This window comes from Peromyscus maniculatus, chromosome 5, assembly GCF_049852395.1.
Source record: "Peromyscus maniculatus bairdii isolate BWxNUB_F1_BW_parent chromosome 5, HU_Pman_BW_mat_3.1, whole genome shotgun sequence".
Taxonomy (NCBI): Eukaryota; Metazoa; Chordata; class Mammalia; order Rodentia; family Cricetidae; genus Peromyscus; species Peromyscus maniculatus.
In genome coordinates, this window is record NC_134856.1 from 64,166,277 (window position 1) to 64,189,413 (window position 23,137).

General features: G+C 45.0%; 1 long non-coding RNA gene across 1 annotated transcript in view; it reads left to right on the forward strand.

Annotated features, from left to right (window-relative positions):
• The window catches only part of LOC143273361 (uncharacterized), a 35,745-nt gene extending 15,259 nt beyond the window's left edge, over positions 1-20,486 (forward strand). Inside the window, exons 2-3 of the long non-coding RNA XR_013051421.1 lie at positions 6,516-6,576; positions 20,142-20,486. This is a non-coding gene — a long non-coding RNA (uncharacterized LOC143273361). The remainder of the gene's footprint in view (positions 1-6,515; positions 6,577-20,141) is intronic.
• Positions 20,487-23,137: the final 2,651 nt, after the last annotated feature.

Here is a 23,137-nt window from a genome sequence, read left to right on the forward strand (position 1 = left end):
TTGAGAGGGACTTTTGGTCGCTCCCTGCTGCTATGCACGCTGGCTGCCTCTGCTGTAAGGGAAGCCCAACTCCCCCCCTTCAGGCACCAGTGGTCTCAGGAAACAGCCCAGCCAGTTTCTCTAATTGCAGCACCTCCCAAGGGACGTATATGATTGTTCCTTGGCAGAATCTGAACCTGAACTTCGCTCACAATGTGTGGAATCCAGTTCTAATGGAGGCTCACTGCAGTCTCCACCTCGATCTTGGCTGTCCCACCTTTCTGTGGACGCCAGCTCCACTGCGGGTGAGCTGTCCTCATCTCGGCCCCAGTGGCTGGCTGGTTCTGCAGCCGAGTTTCAACTCTTCCCGCTCAGACCCGGTTGGTCTGGCTCTTCACATCCGAGTTGCTGATAAATGAGCAGTAAACTCATTTGACGATTAAGCCGAGATTCTTTTTCTTCCCTTCTTTTTATTTTTTACTGTTTCCAGCGTGTGAGGCATGTGTGTGTGTTCGTATGTACACACACTTTAGAGGACTGACATTTGGTGTTCTTCTTACATAAGGTCCCACTCATCGTGGGGAGGGAGTTGTGGGATATTGTTCTCATTGACACTCTGAGATTGACAATAAAGTTTACCTTGAATCAGAGGGCAGAATCAGCGATTGGCTGTCCACAGTTAGCCATAGAGGTTTGGGAGGACCTGGGATACATATAGAGAGACATAGGAAGTAGTAGGGAGGGGCTTAGAAAGATTCATGGGCCCTTTGGGATCAGAGGAGGAGGAGAGAAAGAGAGGAGGCCACTGGTGGATTCTCTACCGCTTCTCTGATCAGTCAGGTTTTTACCCCAATATCTGACTCCCGAGTTTTATTTAATAATAGAACTATATAAGTAAACGCTTCAGGTGATGCAGTCTTTCACTGAATCTGGACTTGATAAACCTGGCTAGAGTGACTGGCCAGTAAGACCCGAGACCTGCCTATCTCCGCCCCCGACCCAGCCCTGGGGTTACGGGAGGGCTGCCATGGCTGCTGGGGATCTCATGCTTGCACAGGAAGTGCATGGAACCAGCTCCTCAGCCCCTGCACTCCCTGTGGGGACAACACTGGTATAACAGTGAAAATGACCGAGGAGTGCAAATAGGGAAACTCGAAGAAATGACGCGTCTAGGAAGGAAAGCGCATAAAGGCGTGATGACCACAAGTCAGGTTCTCAGAAGCACCCCTCCGACAGCAGGTACTCAGTTAATGATACTGTCATCCCCAGAGAGAAGAACGAGTGTAGGAACAGACTAGTCATGTTAATTAGAAGCCCAGGAACTCAAGTACCTGAAAGCCATTTATTTTATGAGAAGTTACATTCTTTCCCTACTCCTCCAGGCCATGCCCAAATTACCTCACTTTCAAAATCCTACAAGACTCAAACCAGATCCCACAGTACCACACACAATGAACTCTTCAGCTTCCATTGCGCTTATCTCTAAGGCACTGGCAACATCTGTTGCTCCGGCAACATGTGCCAATAATCCTGACTGATGGGAGCAGGTCACATGGCTGGGTCTGAATCTGACCAGCTTTGGGACATGGACCTGCAGACCCAGAATGACAGATTAGGGCATGCAAAGTCCAAATCCTGTGCAGTAAATCACTGCTGACTCCAACCAAAACAACGGAGTAACTGACCTCCAGAGGTAGAAGGGAGTAAGTTTCTAAATGCCGGGGTGAGGGGAGGTGAACTTTGTAGACACATTGCTGTGGCTCCTATTACTTTTAGCCCTGTGGTTCTTTTATATCCAAAGCAGCAATAAAAAAATGGTTCCAATAAGGGTTAGGACTTAAATCAAATCAGGATAGCTCTTTCCTGGATAATTTGTCATGATGTATAATTTTTTACCTAATTTTGGACTTTGAATTTGAACTTACCTAACAAATAAAAATCATTAGTAAAATTTTTATGCGCACTGTCCCCCACATACACTCATGCTCACAAACATGAGTGTGCATGCAGATTACCATGTGTACACAGACACAATTAAAAAAAAACTAGATCAATCACTGTCAGAAGCACATTTAAACTTTATTAATTCAAAAGATATTTCTGCTAGGTTAGCTTTTCATCTGACATGTTTAGAGTGTTAAGAATGTTCTCAGCTTTGGTTAGAAAGTTTCCTGTTGAGAGGGACAATGGGGACTTCAGAATTCTTGTTCTGATTCAAGGTTCGGATGTATATCGTGCTGTTTCTAATGAGTGTCACTTCAGAGCCATGCAGATTCCTCTTTAGGGGTTCCAAAGGCTCCAGAGTCAAGGCTCTTAGCCCAGAAATCAGTTTGCAAAAATCAGAAATGTGGAATTACCGTCCAGCTTTTCCTATTCAACACTGTCTTAGGTTTCTATGGCTGTGAGAAAGCACCACCATCAGAAGTGACTTGGGGAGAAAGGGTCTGGCTTGTGTGTCCTGATCACAGTCTATCACAGGTAAATCGGGGCAGGAACTGGAGGCAGAAATCTGGAGGGACGAACTGCGGAACTGAAGCAGAGGCCGTGGAGGAATGCTGTTTACTGGATTGTTCCTCCTGACTTGCTCAATTTGCTTTCTTATAAACCCCAGGACCACCTGTCCAGTGATGGCACTGCCTACAGTGAGCTGGGCCCTTCTACATCAGTTAGTGATAAAAAAAAATGCCCTACAGGCTTGCCAACATGCCATTCTAATGGTGGGACTTTCTTAATTGAGGTTCCCTCTTTCGAGATGACTCTAGCTTGTGTCAAGCTGACACAGAAACTAACTAGCTCAAACAGGTAATGAAGAAGCCCCAGTCAGGCACCATAGCTATACCCCTGCCCTTGGTATGAGTCTGTGAGCTAATAGTTATGAAAGGATACTTTGATTAACTGACATTAGGGATTTTTGTGTAATTTCATATAGTTCTTATTTCACAGAATGAAAGATATAGGCAAAAAAAAAAAAAACCCACCCATGATTCTTTTTAAAGAGCAAGAAAACTTAGAGTTCCTAGTCTTAGTGATGGATTAGGAAGGGGAAATATATATAAATCAGAAAATACAAAGTTTTATTATTGGGGAAAAGGAATTCATAGACCTCCCTTTTCTGTCCTTGTGTGTGTGCATGTCTTTGCAAGTGCCCCTGCATGCATACATGGGTGCTTGAATGTGTGTGGTGGTCAGAGGTCAATCTTGGGTGTCAGTTCTCAGGAGCCAACCACCTTATTCTTTTGAGACAAGCTCTGGCACTGAGGCATGGGGCACACCAATTAGAGTGGCCTGGGTGACCAGTGAGTTCCTGGAATCCGTTTGTCTCTGCCTCCCCAAAGCTGGGATTATGGGCATCTTCCACTGCATCTGGTATTCTGTTTCATTTTTTGTTATTGTAATAAAGTACTCTGATTAAAAAGTAACTTAGGAGAGAAAGGAGTTTATTTCACATCACAATAATTCCACATCACAGCCGTTCATTGTGTGGAAGTCAAGGGCAGGAACTTCACACATCATACCCACAGTCAAGAACAGAGACATGCAAGCCTGCTTGCTTGCTCCTCTCTCTTACAGTTCTAGGTCCCCTTTCTAGGGAATGGTGATGCCTGAAGTAGCCTTGGTCTTCCCATGTCAGCTAATAGTCAAGACAATCCCTCACAGACATGCTCACCAGCCAACTGATCTAGATAATTCCTCAATCAATACTCTCTTCCCAAGTGATTGCAGGTTGTGTCAAGTTGGTAGTTAAAACTTATCCTCAGAGCTGGCTTTCTAACCTGAGTTCTGGGGACCAAACTCAGGTCCTCCTTCTTTCGAGGCAAGTGCTTTATGGACCGAACTATCTTTCCAGCCAGCCCATTGTACTGCCTTGATGGTGATCTTTTCAATCTATGACCAAAACTTCAGTTCACGAGCTTTTAGTTTAGGAAAAGAACTCTATGGAATATGGAAAGACCGCTAGCACCCCATCCTAAGTTTTGTGGAAAAGCACAAAGATGGCAGAGTTCACAAAAGCAAGCCCTGCACATCCTAACAGATGTGAACACACTGTGAATGAAAAACACTGAATACAACTAGGTGTTTGTGATTTTTAAGCTTGGGATATACACTATTAAGATTGTTTCCTTGTAGTTTTTTTTCTTTCTTTCAAGTAAATTAATAGCTTTTAGCTCTACTTTCCCTTTTGTTGATGTTAAATTTAAAAACCCTATTTGAAAGTATTTTTTATCTACTCATCAATCCCATGAAAGAAGTATTTCTTCCACACTCAAGGACAAGCTGAAGGAGATTATTCCTCTCTCCTCTTTTCTGGTTCTCTTTGACAAATCAGAATTCTGGGAGCAGGTGATTATTACTTGAACATCATGCACTTAGTGTCAGGAATTACTGTTGAATCTTGCATTCTCTGACCACATAAGCCACACTTGAAATTCACTTTTGTGTTTTTTACAGAAATTCATTCTTTTTTTCCTCTGTGCTAGCACAATGTGTGTGTGTGTGTGTGTGTGTGTGTGTGTGTGTGTGTGTGTGTGGCCCATGTGTGTGCAAATGCATGTGCACATGTGTGTGTATCTGGGGGGTGTGAGTGTAAGCCTGAAGGTGACATTGGACATCTCATTTTCTTGTTCTTCATTTTATTCTTTGAGGCAGGGTCTGTTCATTCAAGCACGTTCCTCCCTCCAGACTGCTAGGGTCGTAGTCACCTGCCATGACTATTTGACTTTTACTTACGTGTTCTGTGGATAAGAACCCCGGGCCCAGGTGTATGACAGGTGCTTTATCCCTCTAATCCATCTCTTCAGCCAGCATTTCCACTCACAAGACATTTTACGTTTATCCATATTTTTTTGCTACAAGTTTTTCTAATCTTGACTTGTATTATTTTGTGCATCTTTTTAGATGCCAGCCTTTGAGATTATTCGTGTGTATGTGTGTTGGATTTTTATCATCCTTGCATATGATATTACTTTCAGGAATCTACAAGCCTTGCCTGGCATCACTGCATCAAGGCCTTGTCTGGTGTAGTGAGTTGGGAGCAGAAAGCATGTCACTCATGCATGCTCTTTATCACTATAGTCTCCCCCGTCAGGAGCCATGTGTCCCCTTTCTAGCCCTCTCAAGCCACTGAGTAAACCCTGTCCTTGTGAGGCTCTGACACCTCTGTGACCCTGACAATATAAGGACAAAGTGATAGCCAGTGTCTTTCCTTAGTCTCCCATGATATCATCATATAACTAAAAATTATTTTGGATGACAGGAGGATACAATGAAATAGGAAAAAAAAATATAAGCAATTGGCTTAATATAGTGTTCCATAGCAGAAAGCGAATAGCAAAGGGTCAGAGGTCAGCATTTTTAAGGACTCTCTGCATTGCCTTCCCTTGATCCTGGCTCTGCCTTTATGCTCTGCGTTACTGATTCTTCTCCCGAGCCCTTCCTTCCACCCCGCCTGGTGCACGTGTCCCATCTAAACTGAGCTCCAGTAGCCCATGTTAAGCAGACATGCACAGTGCCCTCCCTTCCACCCCGCCTGGTGCACATGTCACATCTAAACGTCGTAACTGAGTCCCGGTACTTAGTGTTAAGTTGATGTATACTTGATAGTTGCATTCATAAAGTGAATCTTAAGGGTAAAGCAGATGGATGGCTTGGGGCACTTCGGCACACTCCCGAGTTCATAGCCACACAATACAAGGTCGGGCAGATACAGGGGCTTGGCATGCACTCTGCCCTGCTGCAGTTTTGGTTTCTGGTTTCAGCAAAATGGCCTAGGTTGTGCTTTGCACTTCACAGGTGGGTTTCTCTCCAAGTCTCTAGTGATGTAGAAGGAAGAGATGCAGGACCTTCTGGTGTGCAGTGAGGTACTAATTTAGAGAGGCTGTTTGGAAACTTAAAAGAGTTCAGAGTAGGCTGGTGAGGGAGACAGCTTAGTTGGTAGTGTGCTTGGGTTGTATGAGGACCAGAGTTTAAGGTTCACATAAAAAAACCACCACTGCGTGGAGGTGTGAACTTGTAAGCTGTGTGCTGGAGAGGTGAAGATTGGAAAGCCCAGAGATTTGCTGGCCAGCCAGCCCAGCAGAATCAGAGAGCTTCAGTCTCAGCAGGAGACTAAGACCGAAAAGAACCCCATTTGACCCAAGATGGCAGCTGCTTTCCTACTGGCTGGTTTCACAGTACCAGAAGCCGCTGTGCAGGCAGGTGGGGGTGTGTGTGGAGTCAGCAATGGTCTTTTTCAGCTTCAGATCTCTCCAGGAAAGAAGTCCTTATAGATACGATAATGACATGACTATTACTACCTGATTTCTTGTTGGATCCGAGGCCTGCTCTTTGGAGGGAGTTTTCACACCTGGGACTGTGGACCTGGTCCAAGGCTTGTGGCTGGGGAGTTCCTAAGTACCAGTGATGAAACCATCACTTACGTTTTGCTAGAGGAATATGTTGTCAAAGTGCCTGTTCATGAACTCTGGAGTTAACGCAGGGTTTTGTGGCTGGCCTAGGTGTGGAGAATAAGTAACTGTTATGGGCTTATCATTGAACAGGACACTCATATCACCACTTCCGATGCTCAGAGGCCATCACGGAAGAGGGGATGGAAAGAAGGTAAGAGCCAGATGATGGGGAGAAGGACACGAAACACTGTTTTATGGGAATAACAAGGCCAGGGCGCTATGAACGCTCAGCGGCTACAGTTGCCTGCATAAGGCCTGCACAAGACACGGCCAGCAGGCACGGAGCCATAGATTGGGGAGGGGCTTATCCGTCTTCGGATGCTGAAGGAGAGGAAGTCATTGTTTTCAGTGATGCAGCCACTGATGAGTTATTCTCGCTCCAGTGGATATAGCTCCACGCTCACATCTAAGAGTGCAGGCCTGCTTCAACACAATAGGTTACAATACAACAACAAAAAGCATCAGCGTGGGAGTTGATGGGAGGAGAAGAGATAATAGAAGGTAGGGAGGATGAGAGGGGCCAGACTAGATCGTGCACAAAGAATAACTTAATGCTGTCTGCTCTAGCTGTGGCCATGGAGCACCCAAGGAATGGGCAGGGACGCCTTCAATTTGCCTCACTTAAGTTCACCTCAGATTGGGCAGCTTCTCTAATTGCAGCAAGAACAAGAGCTGTGCGTAATTCTCTGTGTGGTCAGAACCAGCTCCAGCACAGCAGGAGCACTCCTGGGATGTCTGGGTCTCATGCTTCTTCCAGGTTCCTGGCCACCTGTGAACTACAATTGTGTACCTGGGTGCTTTCTTTAGCCTCTCAATGTTTTCTTCCTCCTCTATGCCAGGTTCCCCTCCTGGGGTATTGCTTACTGCGATGGACATTTTGCTTTTGAGACTGTTTCTGGCCTTCTGTCATTGACCCTAGACTGAGTTCTCTTGGGGGAAATTGTGCCTCACTGACTAGGGCAGTCTATCTAGAATACTGCCTACCTTATTTTGGCTGAGGAATGTGAGTTCCCACAACTGGGATTTAAATTAGGAGTACAATGATAAAATGAAACATGCAGCCAACCTTAGTGGCCTGCGTACCTTTTCTCGGTGATTGTGTGGGGACGAGATGAGCCTGCAAAGCAGGTGTGCACCCACGACCTAGGCAGGCATCCTGTGTCTGCCTCAGCCTCAGCCTGAAGCTGCAGCTCCATGAGGCTGCCAACAGTTTCCCTTTGGGCTTCAGTAAAGCCAAGCTGGTTCCCGGAAACATTTAAATTAACCTGAGCCATTTCCGGGGAGCTCAAGTAACGGAAGAGTATGTGTAGTCCACCTTCCTTAGAGTCAGCCTTCTTGTTATTTTTATAGTGTGTTTTCCTTTTACCAAGTTTGCCTTACACACACACACACACACACACACACACACACACACACACACACAGAGAGAGAGAGAGAGAGAGAGAGAGAGAGAGAGAGAGAGAGAGAGAGAGAGAGAGAGAGAGAGAGAGAGAGCGAGCTTGTCAGCTTCCAAAATATTTGAAGGTTACTGTTATGTGTCCATGATAGCCAGTCCTGACACCCCTTATTGTTTTATTCATTTTGGGGAAACAAGCTAAATTTCTTCCTGGTTGCCTCAGGCTCTCTCCATTCTTCTCCTGATGCGTGTGTCTGCTGTCTTTTCTCAAATACTCTCTCCGTTTTCATTCTCGCACACTAAGTTCAACAGAATTTTGCTCCAAACTCCATGTCCTTTTGGAAGGCAGTCCTGTTCTTCGCAGGAAGGACAAACTCCCTCCTTCTGCTCTTTATATGGGCATCCCTCAGCCTGGATTTCCTTCAGTCTGTTAGCATGAGTCTCTTTTCCAGTGTTCTGTCTCGCAGGGTCTGCCTTGCAGGGTCTGCCTGTGCTTTGTTTATTTTGCACAGTGCCTATGTCTCCAACAAATCGGAAGACCGAATGACCGCAAGAATAGGTAAGGTTCACCTCATCCCTTTTGTGGAGTAGTGTGGACTCACTGGGCATCAGAATCCTACCCTGCTGCTGTTTCTGGCACATGCTAAGTATACTGATTGTTCTTTGTGTGACTTTCCTTGGCTGGGTGTAGAAAATGAGAAGCAAACATTATCTTCTGGATGATGGGTAGTCTCCACCCATCTAGCTAGCCTACAAACTAGGATAGTTAGTTAATATTTATTAAATACATCATATACACAAGGAAATTTTTTTCTAGGAAGTTTAGAGAGTTATGTCAAAAAGGACTTACTCTAAAAGTCTTCCAATCTAGTCAAGAAATAAGACACAGAGGTTGGAAAAAAAAGGCCCAGTGGTTAAGAGCACTGACTGCTCTTCCAGATGGGTTTGACTCCCAGCACCCACATGACAACTTATAACCATCTATACTCCCGTCCAGTGAATATGGTTAAAATCCCTTGTATATATTTGAAAGCATCATCATAAAACTACGACTTTGTACAATTAGTGCCTGCTAATAATAATAAAAAGAAGAAGAAACAGAAAGTGGCAGTCGCATTTCCACATGATATTATGGATGCTTTGTTAAGGAACCACTGCTCAGGGGAACCCAAGGGACCTGGGTTCTGGACACTGTGAACACCATCCCAGCCCTGAGGCCAGGATCAGCTGAGATGATGTTGGGAGGGTGGTGAGTGTGTCTGTCTCATAGGGGAGACGAGGGGCATCAAGGGAGGAAGCCCACAGAGCAGCAACCCTTCCAGTGCTGTAGCTGTGGAGCAGGCCCCTGAACACTGTAAAGGCTCTATGGGAGGGCATGGTAGTGGGAATACAGTGACCTGGTTCATCTTGTTAGCATGCCATGCAAAACAGAACACAACACAAGCTAAAAGGGAGATGTGATTTCCCTTTAACCTGCATGGTTGCTAATTTTCATTTTAGCCTACTAGGTAGTTTATTAACGATAAAACTGGAGATTGGAGGTTGTAGAGTTCAAGGCTATCAGCAGATTTACAGCCATCCCCTTTCCTGGGGAAGAAAGACAGGAAGGAATAGTTACTGTCTTGGGTCCCCTCCATCCCTGAGAGCTGTTAATTGTCCTGGGTGATGTTGTTTTTGATCTCACAGGTGGGACATTTAAAACCATTTAAAAAAATTGTTTATTTACTCTAATTTTATGTGTGTGTGTACGGGTGTCAGGCCCGCAGGTATGTGTGTGTACCATTTGCTTCCAGGAGACTCTGGAGGTCAGAAGAGGACATTGGGTCCCTTGGAACTCGAGTTACATGTGGTTTTGAGTTGCCGTGGGTGCTGGCAAGTGACCCCTGGTCCTCTGCAAGAGCAGTTAGTGCTCTGAACTACTAAACCACCTCTCTAACCCAGTGCTTTATAGTTTGACAAGTCAAAGTTACTGATTTTTGTTTTTTGGCTTTTTCTTTCTTTTTGAAAAAAGAAAAAGAGAAATGAGAGAAGAAAAAAGAAAAGAAAAGGAAGGAAGAAAAAAGTAAAGAACCCATAAGTGAGCCCAAACAAAACAAACAAAAAGAATTGCTTATGATAGCTCTGAGGTGTGGCTCAGTGCATGCATGAAGCCCTGGGTTTGATCCCTCGTACCGCATAAACTGAGTATGATGGTATACATTTATAATCTCAGCATTCGTGGAGGCAGGAGAATTAGAAGTTAAATATCATCCTTGGCTACTACTAAGTTTGAGGCCTATCCTACGGTACGTGAGACCTCACCCCAAAAAGTATAATTGATAAAAAAAATTTACATACTATTGGTGAACTGTAACAAAAGATGCTCCTCCTAAGTTATCTTCCCAATGTGCTCTGCCCTGGAGTGGATGCTGGATGCTGGATGGAGGCCATGGCATCCTGGGGCTTGAGAGTACTGGGGACAGAGAAGGCCTGGGAAGTCTGGGTGCCTTTCTGTGTTCATGTTTTCCATGGGGTGTCAGAACTGATGGGAGAGAGTTAGGAAGAGCCTTTCTTAAGCAGACAAGTCCTTACTTCCTCTTAAACAAAACCGGACAGAACAGAAGGCAGTTTTAGAAGAGAGGCCAAAGGTCTGCACAGGTTCCTGGGAAGTACCAAGGGCCACCTGTAGGGTGGAAAGAGGCCACTCAGTGGCTCAGTAGAAGTCAACGCAAGTGCTCAGAGGGCTGTCTAGTGGGAGTCAGCAGTGGCAATGGCGGGGTTCACCAAGTTGGCTTTGCTCTTTGTTCAAATCAAGTGGTTTTCCACTGTGGGTCTGCAGCCGTTTATTTTTTTATTTTAGTTTTGGATGGAATTCCCTCCACATCCAGTCTCAGTGGACTCTGAGTTCTTGTGACTTTCCAAGCAGCTTTTCAGAATTGTTTCAGTCTTAATGCAGTAGGTAGACTTCTGGCATTTTCATTTTTTAAAGAGGCTGTGATTATTGGTTATTTTTTCCAGTTTTGTCCAAATAGTAATGAAAAAAAGAAATTACGAATAAAAATTCATGGAAACTCTCATAACATTAAGAGGTCATTAAATTTGACAAGAATGGCTGTATTCACAATTTTGGCCCCATTCTTTGGTTTTGGGATTAAATTTAGGAAAACACTGATTACATAAATTTTCACAAAATAAATGATGCTTGGCTACATTGCAATTTGTATTCTTTGGGGAAAAGAAGACATGAATTTCTAATCATTCATACTGTTATGAATTGAATTTTTAACAAGTAGAAATGGATTTAAGTTTTGGGGAACCTGAAGCTGGTACCAGTTTGGAGGGTCTCTTTAAAGTATAACTAAATATGAAATAGGGTTTACAGAGAGTGAAAAGGAAGCAGCAAAGATTCACAAAAGCTGACAAACTCCCCAGACAGGACCATGTGCAGAGGCCACAGCACCCTTTTGGACCATCTGTACACTGCTAAACTTTTCCCTTGTATTTCCTTGATTTATACATCTTCATATTAGACACTTTGGATGATTCCCTACAGTCTAGCTTATTCTGACTCCTTCTATTGTAAACATTGACTCTCCTAACGTTTCACTCCACAAGACTCATTCTCCTGGCCTGGAACCTTCTATCATGATGCCAAGTGAGTTGGCCAGGATGGACAGTAAGATTATTCCTGGAAGCCCCTCCCACCGGTCTATGGCCAGCAATAACCGTATGTGGAAATGACTCCATGCTGTGTAAACATGTTTTTCTGAACTCAAAGAAAAATGCACACTCAGCTTGTCTCCTTAGATTCCATAAACGTCTGGGGCCCCTGAAAGTCTGCCGAACAGTAGAGGAAGCTGGAGTGGGAAAGGCAGAGCCTCCATCCATGGCAGCAGTCAAAACACCTTTCTTTCGCAGGCTGCACAAGAGTCTGTGACTTCGAGACTGAGTGCGCCAGAGTATCTTCCTGGAACCAAGTCACCTCTCCTAGACATTTGCTTTTTAAATTGACTCTTTTTCTTCTTAAGGCAAAAGTAAAGTCAGACATTGGAAGGTCGTATCCTGCTCCTTCCCAGCTACCAAAGCATTTGACTTTTAAACCAAATAATTTCCCTGTCTTCGTCTCTCAGCTCAATGCTGAGGACTTCCAGGTGGGTCTTCCCTCACAGACTGCCGGAGGAAATCTCATGTGCAAAGCACACTTACTACGTGGCTTTGTTTTTGTTTTCCAGATTGTTTCTGATTCTCTGGATCCAGCTATCATTATTCTATGACTTCAGGAACCTGACCACAGTTTCTTCCTTTTCTCCTTCTAGCCTACCGTAGTTTTGTGTGTGTGTGTGTGTGTGTGTGTGTGTGTGTGTGCATGCATGCCTGTGAAGACCAGAGGTCCACATAAGCTGTTGTTCCAGGGAAGCTGTCCATCATTTTTGAGACAAGGTCCCTCACTGGGACCTAGGCTGTCTGCCCACAGAACCCCAGGGATCCATCTGTCTTTGCCTCAGCAGGCCTGGGATTGGAAGAGAATACCACCACGACTAGCTTTTTACACAGGTGCTGAGAAATCAGGTCTTTGTGTCTGCATAGCGAGCACTTTACCAACTGAGCCTTTTCTACCAGTGTCTTAGTCTGCTTTTGTCACGTTTTAGGATGTCCTGTGACCTTGAGTCCTTTTACTTCCCAGTGTAGCAACCCTTCTCCCTTAATCATTTCCACCGAGTTACTTATGGAATCCTGTCTTCTGGCTGACCTCAGAGTCTAGTTCTCCTTCAGAGGTTCCAGATCAATTATTGCTTCCTTCCCACCCATCCCTTCTGTCTCCCGAGCCCCATTGACTTCCTGTGTCTGTCCTCAATTCACTCTGCTATACTACCAACCAACCATTACCCTTTCTCTAGCTATGTCCAGAGGGGGGGGGGGGGGGCTCATCCTCGTCACTCTAGAGCTTATTCTGGCTAAAGTAGCTCAAGCTCTTAAATGACAAGTCACGTGAACAGTTTATTAAGTTATGAAGCATATCAGGACTTAAAAAAACACAGATAACAATAAGGTATACCTCCATATGCCTCACAGCCCGAAATAAAAATTCTGCATTTCTCATAATATATAGTTGTTTAATGGGCTGTTTTGAAGTTGGCATTTATTCAATATGTGTCATTTTCCTGTGTGCTTTGAAAATTCACAAAAAAGTTGGGCATTGTGACCCATGCCTGTGACCTCAGCACTTGGTGGGGCAAGAAGGTAGAGAGAGGAAGATCAGAAGTTCAAGGTTATCCATGGCTGCTCTTCTGTTGCTATGATAAAAAATCATGACCAAAAGCAATGTAATGAAGAGTTTACTTTGGCTTACAGTTCTAGAAGGCTAGTCATCCATATTGTCAGGGAAAGCATGGTGGGGGGAACAGGAAGCTGAGAGACCAGATGTCAAGAACACACAGGAAGCAGAGAGAGTGCACTGGAAATGGGGTGAGACTTAAAACTCTCTAAGCCTTCCCCCACTGACATGCTTCCTTCAGCAAGGCTCCAGCTCCCCAAACAACATCACCACCTGGAGACCAAGTGTTTTAATATATGAGCTTGTGGGGGACAGTTCTCATTTGGACCACTTCAGTTATATAGCAAGTTTGAGGCCATCCTGGGCTACATGAGACCCTGTCTCAAACAAAACCCTACAAATAACAATGGAGTTATATCAAAGGAAAATTCCACAATGATGCACTAATAGTGCATTGTTATGTAATTTATGTTTCCCATTCACATTAATGCCACAACATTTATCTATATCCATATAACTGTGTCTTATTTTAATGTTTCTCAATGCACTTTATGAGATACTGTGATTCTACCTTTTACTGACAGACTTTGGGTTGTTTCCACTTGGCTCACGTTTCAATACTGCTGATGGAAAGGCCATGCCTTTGTGCTTTGGCCCCATCTTCCTGAGTCCTGGAACTACCTAAATATCCTTTCCTGGATGCCACAAATTTATTTTCAAAGAAGGTCACCAATACAGTCAGCTTTTGACAGTAGGCTATTTCTATCTCCCCACATAGCATCCCACTGGTATACAGCTTTCTTAGTGTCGTGGATAGGAAATGGCATCTGATTTCAGTCTACAGTTACTTCAGTATTAGTGTTGATGCATCTTTCATAAACTCATTTGCAAGTTCATCAATTGCTGTGTAGCGTGAGTTTTATATGTTGCTCTGCAGCGTGAGTTCATCTATTGCTCTGTACCGTGAGTCTTTATATGTTTCCCATCAGCTTTGCTTCTTTTTTTTCAACTTTCTTTTCTTTCCTTGCCCTCCATTTTTATATTTTCCTGTTTCTCCCCCCTCTTTCCCTTCTTCCTTCCTTTCTTCCTTCCTCTTCTTTCCTCCCTCCCCTTTTTCTTATATTCTTTTTTTAAATCTCTCCTAACCGTTCTTTCTTTTGACTTAAGGTCTCTATATAGCCTAGACTCTCAGTGAACCCATGATCCTCCTGCCTCAACCTCTCAAGTACTGGGATTAGTAATCAGCAGCACTGTACCTTATACTCTTGCATTCTTTAAATACATTGTGTTTTACTGTCTTTCTCTTTTTAAAATGTATGCCTGTGCTTGCTGCATATATAAAGAGCAGAAGATGTTTTCAAGTCAGGTTTACAAGGGCATCCTCACTAGATGTTCTGAATTTATTCTCCTGCTCATGCTTTAGGGGTTCCCAAACTAGACTATTTATTGTACAAAAGCTGAGAGTTGGAGAAAGGAGATAAGACAGAAAAACTGCCCGTTCCTGGAATACTCACTTGATAATATTTTGGCATACCTTTCTTGTTCATTTCAGTTTTCATTGTATTTTTTTTTTCTTTTTTTTTTTGGTTTTTCGAGACAGGGTTTCTCTGTGTAGCTTTGCGCCTTTCCTGGAGCTCACTTGGTAGCCCAGGCTGGCCTCGAACTCACAGAGATCCGCCTGGCTCTGCCTCCCGAGTGCTGGGATTAAAGGCGTGCGCCACCAACGCCCGGCTTCATTGTATTTTTTTTTAGTGATACATTTTTGTATATATATTTTTTGTTTAAACTAATGGACATAGGCTACTTTTTTGGTTTTGTTTCAATGCATTTTATTTATTTGGGTTTTTTTCGAGACAGGGTTTCTCTGTGTAGTTTTGGTGCCTGTCCTGGATCTCACTCTGTAGCCCAGGCTGGCTTCGAACTCAAAGAGATCCACCTGGCTCTGCCTCTCGAGTGCTGGGATCAAAGGCATGTACCACCACTGCCCGGCTTAATGCATTTTTATTTATAGAGATATTTTATCAGAGAAAGAAAGCTTGTTCCTCTTATTCTCATTCTTAGGAGTAGCAGCACTTTGTTTTTGGAAGGAATATGTGGTTCATCTGTATTTGCCCATTTACTTTTCAAAAATTTTAAATTTTCACTTATTTATTTACTTTATGCATGTCTGGGTGCACATGTGCCATGGCAAACTTGTGGAGGTTGGAGGGAAGCCTGTGGAGGTTGATTCTTTCTGTCTACTAGGAGTGTGCCAGGGACTGAATTCAGGCTATTGGGCTTGCTGGCACCATCCTGGTTAGAGGAAGGTATTGAAAGAAAGGGAGGGACAAGAGAGGGTAATAGAAGGAGGGGAAAAGTCGATATGGTATGTCCTCTCTCTTAAGCAGAACCCAGGTTTAAATATGCACACGGCACGAGAAAAGAAAGGGGGGGCGGACTGCTTGGGGCAAAGACATGGGCCAGCAGGAGGGGGCAGGGGAGGAGGTAAGTACATAAGCAAAGTACAACAGCACACACAAACCCATTATCTTTTAGGCTTACTAAAATAAATTAAAAAGCACTAGCCTGCCCTTCAGCGTCAGAAATACATGCCCTTAGAATAAAACTATGTGGGAGGTGGGGAGGTGAGGTAGGAGGATTAGAGGAGAGGGGACTGTGGTTGGGATGTAGTATAGGAGAGAAGAACCTATTTTCAATTAAAAAATGAAAAACAACAACAAAAAATAGAATAAAAACATGTAAAGATATAGATCAAGAAAATCTGATGTTTACCTTTTGGGTTATTTTCTCAAGTATGAAAATTGTCAGCACTTACCCCCTTCCCCTCGGAATAAGCATCTGTGAACCCGTCTAGTCAAGCCAGAGTTCTTTTTAAGACTAGATGATTCAAAGGATTGAAAATATTGGCCTTTCTTTCAGTAAAGGAGCCAGAGGTTTGAAAGATTGTCTCCAAACCCTTGAATGTGTGGTAAGGAAATGTGGCAGAAATGTAGGAAGTCTCTCTTCAGCTGAGGGGCGCCTCAGTTGGACATTTCATTAGCTTGTCCCCGGGAGAAGTTAGTTCACACCCCTTTTGTTGACACATTCTTCTCTTGTCTGGGAATGCGCATCTATCTCAGCAATATGCTGAGCTGACCTCCAGGGAGGTTGGTGAATTTTCAGCACTCAAGTGCTTTGGGGAAAGCTTTATGTTTGTTTTTAATTATAGCAAACATAAAGAACTTCAGTAATTAGTTGAGAGTCTGCACAAGAATGGACCCTTCAACAGTCAAGCATGAGTTGGTGTGCGGGGTGCTATGCTCAGGAGGCCCCCCCCCCTCCCTGCTCAGTTATCCGCTGCTGATTGATTCCGGGAGTGGAGGAGGTGAGGGAGACCATTGCTTTTAGTTGTGTGCTTATTAATGACTCCACCAGGCTCCAGGAAGAGTTCCAATCCAGTGCTCACACAGGTGGCCCCAAGTAGGTCACGAAAACCAAACCTAAAGTCATGAACCTGGGAAAGGGAATGAAAGAGAGGAAGGAGTGGGGGGGCGGGTTGGTAGGGATGGGGGAGAGAAGGAAAGGGGGAGCAGAACCAGAAGGCACTGCCCACATGTGTGAAATACTCAAATAACAAAATTAATCAGTGAAGGAATTTAAAAAAGAAAGCATGCAATTAGTTGAAACAGAAATACAATTCAAAGTCTGTGTAGCCATTGTGTGAGTTTACTGGTTGCTTTTCATGCATAAACACCCCAGGCCCATAGTCACTTTCCCACTTCAGCCTGGGCCTCAGGAAGTTTGGGAAAGAACCTGCAGAGGGTGAGTAGTCCCCGTCATCTCTTACTACCCGTTACTGGTGATCACCAACAGAGGCTCACTGGAATCCTAAATAGAACTCAATAACCGTGTTGCAGAGAAACATTGAGTAGAGATGCCTCAGATGAACTTCCCAAGCATCAAGGCTGAGTTTGGGTTGCAGCTTTCTTCTGGGGTCACACACGGGGCCTTCTGTGGGTTTTCTCTGGAGTTCCCTGCCTGCCACAGTCCCTTTGGGCCATTTTGTTAATATATATATGACTCATTTTCCAAAGGAAAACTTGCAGCCTGGTGACAAATCTGATTCTGTGTGATTGACGAGGGGTTTGCATTTCAGCTGTTTCTGCTCTCTTGTAGTAAGGGCAAGGAAGTGTGGTCATTCCGGGGAGGATCAGACCGGTCTAGAGTCTATACTAAGAGCCTTTGTGTTCCCCGAGGTTTCAGGAAGCCGTGGCAGCTTTACTTAGCATGGCAGTTAAGACTGATTGCTGTGTAACTAAGTCAGGCCTGTGTGTCTACCTTTCCCAAGCATGGAACCCTCCCTGGTTCTGCCAGCGCTGTGAGGTCCAGCCTGGAGGAGAGCGGCTCCATTCTAAACCTGTAACATTTTTAACTAGGCATGGCCCAGTTAACCTCTGACCTTTCTCAAGTTTATCAGGAAATAGACTTTAGTATTCTGAATGGTTAATGGTGGGTTTGTGGTATAATTACACACTAGCAAAACAGAGTCCACTAACAGGAAATGTGCGTGAGAGGCAATCCATAGTCGCAGAAATAAGCCTTTGACTCACCTCCAGTTTTATTAGAACTTCCCTTTTAGTCAATAAAATTAAAGCTGCTCGTTAAACCTTGTGTAGGGCTTTTGGGAAGTAGGTTGCGGGTCCTCTACTTCATTTCTTCCAGGGGACTGTTCTGAACCTACCTGATCATGAGGAACATTTCTCAGGAATGTTCAGGGGAACCATTTGCACAGGCTGTTTGCACCGTTTAGAGTGCTATGATGTAAATCAGAAGTAGGGCTATGACTGGGCTGAACCGATAAAGTATTTTTACGTTTTTGCTAAAGGTACAAATCAATCTCTCCATTCCCTTTTACAATAAGATGTGTGTGTGTGTGTGTGTGTGTGTGTGTGTGTGTGTGTGTGTGTGTGTCTGTGTGTCTGTCTGTCTGTCTGTCTATCTGTCTGTGTACGAGCATGTGTGTGCTCATGCCCGTGGAGGCTAGAAGAAGCAATTAGAATCCCTGGAGCTGGGGTTGCAGATGGTTTTGAGCTTCCTGATGTGGGTGCTGGAAACAGAACTGTGGTCTTCTGGAAGAATAGAAAGTTCTCTTAACTGCCTTATCTCCAGCCCTGTTTCTTTCTTTTTTTATTAAAACAAGCAAACAAATGATAACAATGTCCCACAACATAGCCCAGAATGGCCTCAAACTCATCATCATCCCCCTGAATGCTGGGACAGACTTGCACTGCTATGCCCAGGCGGATCCAGTTTTGATGAGGCAAGATTCTCTTCAAAGGCATGTTTTCAATGTGTGATTGGCATGGGCTATGTAGAAGATACAAAAATAAAAGAGAGAAATAAAAATACAGCCTGCATTATTGAGAGAAAGAAACAGAGAAAGAAAGAGGGCACCTTCTATGAGAAATCCTTCTATGAGAAATCCAGCTCCTAATGGACCTGTTTCTGAATCTGCTCTCTGACTGAGGTAGGACCAAGGCCATTAACTATCTCTTTGCTTTTTCTTTCTTAAAATGAAAGTAAAATAATAGGTTTCAAAAGAAGCACTTCATAACTGTAAAGACAAAGGAAATGTTTCAAGTTCTACCTTCTGCAATTAGAGGCCAGTGTGAACCCTGTTTAGCGGATAACTCTGCTTCAGACCGTAGTTTCCCAACCTCTCTCCCCTCTAGACTCTTCCTCTCCCTTTTACCTAACTGCCCCCCTGCCCCTTTCCTTCTCCCGCGGGCTCAGGCAGGGTCTTGCTCTGTAGTCCAGGTTGGTCCCTAACCCAAGGCCTTCCTCCCATGGCCTGCTGTGGGCTGGGATCTCAACACACACCCCTACTTTGCTTCTCCCAACTGATTCCGCATCCACAGAAGACAGAAGTGTAATGTGTTACCTGCTCATACTGTCACAGGGGTGGGGGTCAGATGAGAGGGTGTGTATGCACACTCAGAAAAGTGTGTGAGACCCGTGGGTTATGTGCCCCGGGGTAGTTTATGTTGGTGGTAGAGACTGGAGCCTTGCCGTGTGGATGAGGTTCTTCATAGCCGTATCTGATAAGTAGCCACTGTGCCTCAAGTTTGTGGTGCTTCTCTGGACTGAAGCCTCCATCCTCCAGAGGAGCCAAGGAAGGTAAGGAAGCCTTTCTTTCTGTCTCCTTCTCCTTAGGATGCTCAAGTCTTACAAACTAAGTTTGAGATGCCTCTACCAAATAGCAGGGCCAGCTGTATCCAGTCCCTGGGGCTGTCCTGGGTCTCTCCTCCCCTCCCCCAGGCCTACCACTTCCTCTGGTGCATTCCTGGATGGCTGTCACTCTCAGCTGACTGTCAGCTAAGGTGTTGGTTGATCACCAAGCTAGGAACTGATAAGGCTTAAAACCTTCATGTGGTATGTTAAAAGGGCAGGATGCCTTCACGTGCTAAAGAAATAGTGAGGTCTTGACAAGGATTTACTGTGTTTGTGTCTGAATATGCATGTTTATGAATTTTGTATGAGTATGTGCTTGTATTTGCTTGTATGTGTGTATGTGTTTTTGTGTGGTGATTACATATTTGTGTATGTGTCTTGGAGGCCACTGCTAATCTGAGGCCAGACACCTTGTCATAGAACACGCCCGCAGATCGGGTCACAGTGAAATCTCTGCAGTGTGTGCTTTGCTCTATCACATACCCAGGCCATCCATCGTGCCACCGTGTCCTGCCCTACCACTGGCTGCTAAGCAACAGTGTTAATTCATCGTAGACCTAAATTGCTGAAACAGTGAGCCTTTCTTTGTGCCCAGTTGCTGGGGAGCTGACTGACACACTAGTAAAGTCTACCCTTTACTGACTGGAGGACATGTTGATTGCCTGCAAGTTTCACACACACACACACACACACACACACACACACACACACACACACACACACACCTCCATAAAAATCCATATGCAGGCTTGTGGGGACATAGTTTTGAACTATGTAAATAAAAAGTAATGTGATTGCTGGGTGGTGTGTTAGAGCATGCTTAATTTTGTAATGTACTGTTTACTGTTTCCACCAGCTGTGATGAGAGTTCCTCTTGCTTCACACCCTTGCCAGCGTTGGCGATGTCAACATGCTGGGCCAGACCATGCTGTCAAGTGTGCGGTACCACATCAGTTTCTCACCAGCATCAGTGGTGGTGGTAAGCTGAGCCTTGGCCACGCTGGTAGATGTGTTCCTCGTTGTTTTAACACCCACCCCTGCCCGCAGCACCAATGATGTCAGCACGTTGGACCTGGGCCCGGTGGGTAGGTGTGCAGTGCCACTTCGCCTTTCCAGTCTTCATTTCCAGAGCAATGGTTTATTGGGGTTATATTTTGAATGGCAAAAGAAAGGCAACCCCCAAAGGGAAAGACACCTTCTGTGTATCTTTACGCAGGCTTTTCCAAGTCCATGGGACAAAATGGTGTGAGTGAGGAGAAGTTTGGGAGGATGTCGCACATTCCAAAGTCAAATACTTCGCTTAAAGGGAATCTGGTAGTAAGGTGTCCGTGCCTATCATGAAGCATAAAACAAGTGCAGAGATAAAGCCTGTAGACAAGACAACCTCGGATTTCATTCCTCGGGTACAGCTTACCTTGTGTTTTGAGAAAGAACCGGGAACTCAGCAGGTTCAGGTGGTTCAGGCGGCTGGCCAAAGGGCCCAGAGGTCCACCTCCCATCTTGCCATCACCAGGATCACAAGTGTGCAGCTCTACACCCAGCTTTTTATTTTTTTTATTTTTTATTTTTTATTTTTCGAGACAGAGTTTCTCTGTGTAGTTTTGCGCCTTTCCTGGGACTCACTTGGTAGCCCAGGCTGGCCTCGAACTTACAGAGATCCTCCTGCCTCTGCCTCCCCAGTGCTGGGATTAAAGGCGTGTGCCACCACCGCCTGGCGCTTTTTTTTTTTTTTTTAATGGGTTCTGGGGCTGCAACTCAGTTCACTGTGCTTGCAAAGCTACATTTTATCCACCCAGTCCCACTTCCCTCTGCCTGGATTTCATTATCTGTAGAACACCTCACCAGGTCTCTGTGGATACAGAGCTGGTGTGAAACAATCCACATTGCATGTTTAGAATAGGGCCTGGCATGCCATAAATGTCAGCATAGGGAAGCCTCTATCATTGTTATCATCGTCCCTGTCACCATCCCGCACGCGGGCGGGCTCATTCTCCCAGCATGCTCTGGCCTGGCTGTCCTAGTTTGCTTTTCTGTTGCCCTGATAAAGCCCTGACCAAATCTAACTGGGGGAGGAAAGGGTTCATTCACCTTACAGGGTACAGTCACCCATCATTGAGGGAGGCCAAGGCAGAAACGTGGAGGTAGGAACTGAAGCAGAGACCATGAAGGACGCTGCTAACTGGCTTGCACCTCTGCCTTGCTCAGTCACTTTTCTCATACAGTCCAGACCTACCTGGCCAGAGATGGCATCATGCTCAGTGGGCTGGGCCCCTCTACATTAATTGACGGTTAAGAAGATGACCTGCTGATGTGCTCTCAGGCCAATTTGATGGAGACTCTTCCTCAGTTGAGGTTTTCCCTTCCCAGATACCTCTAGATTTGTGTCAAGTAGACAAGAACAATTGACTCTGGATGAGCAAGTGCTACATTTCAGGCTCACCAAGGGGTAGGTGGATGACACACACATTGTTTAAGTTCATAATATTTCCTAGAGGTGCATATTATGATTTGTATTCTATGCGTGAATAAATTGAAAGCCAGAAAGCTTCGATGTCAGAGCAAACAGTTCATAGATGGCAGAGGCTGATCAAACCCAGAGGTGTCTGGATTTAGCATGTGTCTCCTACCTCTTTGCTTGGTCCATTTGAAGATGAGCCATCATGTACCATAGGCTCTGCATGGGGGCGGCTGACAGCTAAAGGGCTCTGGTCACAAGATCACTAGGTAGCCTTTGTTTCTCCAAGACTGGCTGTAAGCAGTGATGGAAGGTCAACTTCTTTACTCATTACACATGCATGTTCTCTCTCACAAGATTAAACATTCCCAACGAGTAGAACAAATAGTTGTTTCCCTTCCGTTCCCTCCTCTCCACCCACCTCTTCCTTCCTTCCTGGGTACAGAACCCAGAGTTTTGAATATGCTACTTAAGCACTCTACCACTTTGTAGCCCTCTTGATCTCATTTGTAGATGCACACGGGCCTCTGCATGTGTGTCTACAGGAACACATGCACATGGGTGTGGGAAACAGAGCTCAGCCTTGAGTGCCCCTCTTCAAAACACCAATGTGGGTTTTATTTTTTGTGGGAGGGGGATGGGTAGTGCCTCTCAGTTGTTACCCAGAACCTCTGATTTAGCTAAGTAGACTTGCCAGCAGTCCCCAAGGATCTGCTTATTTCCAGACCATCCCACCATGTAAGTTCTGGAGAGGGAACCCAGGTCCTCATGCCGGTACAGTGAGCATTTTACTGAGCTATTTCTCCAGACCCCTCGTTTGCTTTTTACTTTAAGATAGTATCTTACTGAGTTGCTCTGGCTGGACTCACTCTGTAACCCAGTCAGACTCTGAACGTCCAGTCCTCCTGCCTCAGTCTCCAGAGTTGCTGGCATTGCAGGCCTGTGCTACCAGGCTCGGTGAGATTGTTCTTTTTAAAAGCAGAGGTATTCAATACCAAAAAGACATGTTCTTGGCTGGCATATGAATTAGGATTGCGGGTTGGGGAATTAGCTCAGTGGTAGAAGCCCTGGGTTCAGTTCTCAGCTCTGAAAAAAAAAAAAAAAAGAATTAGGAATGCTTCTGAGAGGAAGGTATGATGGCAGGTGTCTTCTGCTCTTGGGATGGGAGTATGTATGCAGGGCTGTGTATCTTCTGTGCCTACCTAGATGCTCCTGAAAAGTTCTGTCGGTAGAGGGTGGCTTTGAGAGGGGAGTGAACTCTCCAGGCACTCATACATCCATATGCAGCCAGGTGGAAACTGTGGACAACTCTGCTGCTCCAGCCAGTTGTGTGGATAGGTAGCAGTCCACTGGGAATAGCTCGAGGTTCTGTTTCACCTAGTTTCCTCACAAGGTCT